The 3,384-nt window shown below is 30.3% G+C and overlaps 1 long non-coding RNA gene across 2 annotated transcripts; it reads left to right on the plus strand.

Moving 5' to 3' along the window:
- The first annotated feature begins 268 nt into the window (after positions 1–268).
- On the plus strand, positions 269–2,496 carry LOC145069771 (uncharacterized). Of its 2 annotated transcripts, none has more exons than XR_013689673.1 (4): positions 269–547; positions 651–707; positions 1,749–1,888; positions 2,129–2,496. It is a non-coding gene; the product is annotated as an uncharacterized LOC145069771 (long non-coding RNA). The 2 variants fall into 2 exon arrangements; XR_013689674.1 differs by having other exon boundaries at positions 2,134–2,496.
- The last annotated feature ends 888 nt before the right edge of the window (positions 2,497–3,384 follow it).

Below are 3,384 nucleotides of genomic sequence, written 5' to 3' on the forward strand. Positions count from 1 at the left end.
GAGTTGAGCTAAAATAATCTAAAACTAAGGAAAAGTTGGACCAAAAATAAAGGAAAAGCTTAGGAAAACTATCTTAAATATTATTAAAACAGAACCTTTAATTTTAAACTAAAGAAATCAAAGCCATTGATTGCATTTCAACTATATATTTTACACCATTGGATTTTTTTATGACATCATCATAGACTAAGTCAAATACAGCTGCTTGGCATTCAATATACACGCATGTCTGATTGTAACTTACGATCTCACTTTGAAAACCCTAGACTCCTATACACATCATCAGTCATCGTCTAAACACATCTCCTATGTCTATCTCCTGTCCCTCTTGAGTATTTTGCAGCCGTTTGTTACCACCACCCACCGTATGTTGCCGATACAATCTACAAGAAGGTAAGCGACCATATCTTTCCCTATTAACACTCACGTGCTTACATAGATCTTCTTCCCTCTCAACAATTTGATCGAGAAACAAACGAACTCTTGCCATCGAAAAATCTTCTATGTGATTATGGCTTTAGAGCGCTCTGATTGATTTGGATACAAGGTTAGAATTTTCTCCTCTTTGAGTTGATTTTCTTGCTCAAAATTAAATCCCAGGAATGCTTACTCATTTTCAAACTCAAATTTTATTGTATGGATGATTATAGGGTAATGCAAAACCATCTATCTAACTGGAACTTGGAATCCACCTAAAATCCGTCTGGGTAAGTTCTTCAATTTAATTTACCACATTTTTATTTCATGAATCGATTATCCCCTTTGGCCTCACAGAAACCGTCGATTTAGGCGTGAGTGGAAATTTGCTGCTTTCACTCACCACCCATTCGATGAAATGCCTCAGAGGTCTTTAGAAAAGTTTTAAGTGCATTAATGACAGAAATTGATTATCAAAAAGCTAAAGTTGTTGTATGAGTAATAAATTCCATTGAAAGATACATATCTTGCTCCTTTCCTCAACTTTTAACTTTATTGTTATTCTGGTTGGAAATTATCTAGACAACGAATCCTTGCACAAGTTGGACAAAATGTGGTGTTTTGTTACTACTCTTGAAAAAAAATCAAAGAGTTTACAAGCATTTCTTAGCCTATTTGAATTAATGTAAGTGTCAACTGTTTAGGAAGTAACGGTAAAGAAAAGGTGGTTGTAATCTCATGTGTATCCTATTCTAATTCAATGAAATTGACATCTTCAATGCTGAGATAATTGATTCCGGTTCATGGTGTGTAATTTAAATTGGCTTACTTGTTCACCACTTTGAAGTTTGGAACATGCAGAAACCTTTTGCTTTAACGAATTTGAAATCTTTCTTTGAAGGTTTGAACGCTCATAAATGTTTCATATGAGCAGTATTATATAATTTTTTGCAGCACATGCATCCCCGTTTCTACACTATGATAACTTTATACCATTGAAATATTACTATACATCCATTTTTCATTCCATTGAAATATTATTATACTTCAGTCTTCATTCCTACTCATGTAAAAGCACTTTATTGAAGAGTAATGGCATACATGTAGGCTATTTATTTATTTGTCTATTATTATTGTTATTTGTTGTGTTTCAGTTCTACATATGAACATACCTTACGATGGATATCTTTTCAAATACCCCTATGTTTTTGTCGTTTATATGTAATATTATATGTGTTTTGTTGTGTAACTTTGGGAAAGGATGGGCTTATTTCTTGTCTTGCAAGATGACAGTTTTGATCATTACTAACTACAAAATGCTCTGTTTATAGGTATAAAAATTATCTTGATTCAGATTTGAAAAAGTTGAATTCTTGAGAAACCTATAAAAAGATGGTTTAGAAGAATGATGGACATGCTTGATTTGAATACTGAAATTGAAGATAACATGGTCCTTAGAGACAATAGAGAGGTACAAGTTAATGTGCATTATTATACTTTTGAGTTATGTGTAAGCAAAACCTGTACTATTATTTAATGTATCCGACCATCGTTTTCTTACAAATGACGGAATTAAAGTGGTCTTCTTTCTGTTGATGAGTGTTAATATCTTAAATTATCCATATTTAATTATTTCAATAAAAAAATTCATATTAGAAACATATTCCAGAAAACTTATATTTTAGTTCTTCTAAACCCTAAGTTATTTTAGTGCAGGGATGGTCCACTGTAGTCATGGGTATAATATCCATGGTGAATTGTTACGGAAAAGGATGATAGAACAGAAGATCAATGACTTAAGCTAAATCTGAAATTTGAAGTCGGACTTTCAATCTTTTAAAGCAATTCAATTGATCTAAACAGGCGAGTTGATGTCTTTATGATGCCACGTCAGCATGTTTGTTGATAAGACTCGGGTCAAAATGAAAATAAGATCTTTTATGTATAGCATTGTTATTTGGATGATTTAAAAATCTAATACTATTTTATTAGATTTCTTCTTTTAGAAAGGTAAATTTCTTTCATATAGTGTATAGATTAGAGACCAGTGAAAAATATCTTATAGACATAATATTAATTTTGATCTCTATTTGTGTTAATTTTTATTTTTTAGTCAAAAAATAGTAATAAAATATATATTTCACTTTGTAAGGTTTTGTTATTAACTTTTTATCTTGTAAAAAAAGTTATTAGGTTATGATATACGGATTAAATTAAAATGTTATTTTTTACCTACATTTTTGTCTATGTAATAGTTTTCGTCCCAACAGTTTTGAACCCTGGATAATTTTGTATAATTTTGATCCCTGTAACAGTTTTAGTTCCTATAATAGTTTTGGATTTTGGTTCTGTGTAGTTTTGGATTTTTGTTTGTGCTAAAATTGAATGAGTTGCATATTGGTCCATGTACTAAAAATGAATCAAGTTAGTGCCAAATAATAGTTAAGGCACAATAAATTACTTTTTTATTTTTTGTCACAAATTAGTGTTGACGTTGGGTTTTTTTTTTTCTTTTATACATGCCTAATTGTTGCAGCATTTAATACTAAATAATATTGTAGGTTGGTAATAAGTGGTTGATGGATAAAGCATGTATTTCATTTATAAGATAGAAAAGCTTTTTTAAGACTTAACAAGAGCATGTTTTTTACTTTAATTCATGAAAATTGATGCAGCATTTATATGTATAATCTAAAATGGGAAATTTGGAGACTAAAAACTGATGACATAGACATACACTCATAACCACACATTTACACAAACATAAACATACAGAAGGCATAAGTGATGGAATAATATCACTTATTTTCACTGTTGATTCTACATGAACTGAACAATAAAATAAATATCCAAATATGCAACCATCATAGAGATCCCTTAAAAAGTTTTGCAACAAATATATTACTCTGCTTCTGCAAGGAATTTAATAAATAAAAAAACAAAAAAGAAGCAAATGCTCCTAAGAGA

This window comes from Lactuca serriola, chromosome 8 (assembly GCF_051521515.1).
Source record: "Lactuca serriola cultivar US96UC23 chromosome 8, Lser_US96UC23_V15, whole genome shotgun sequence".
Taxonomy (NCBI): Eukaryota; Viridiplantae; Streptophyta; class Magnoliopsida; order Asterales; family Asteraceae; genus Lactuca; species Lactuca serriola.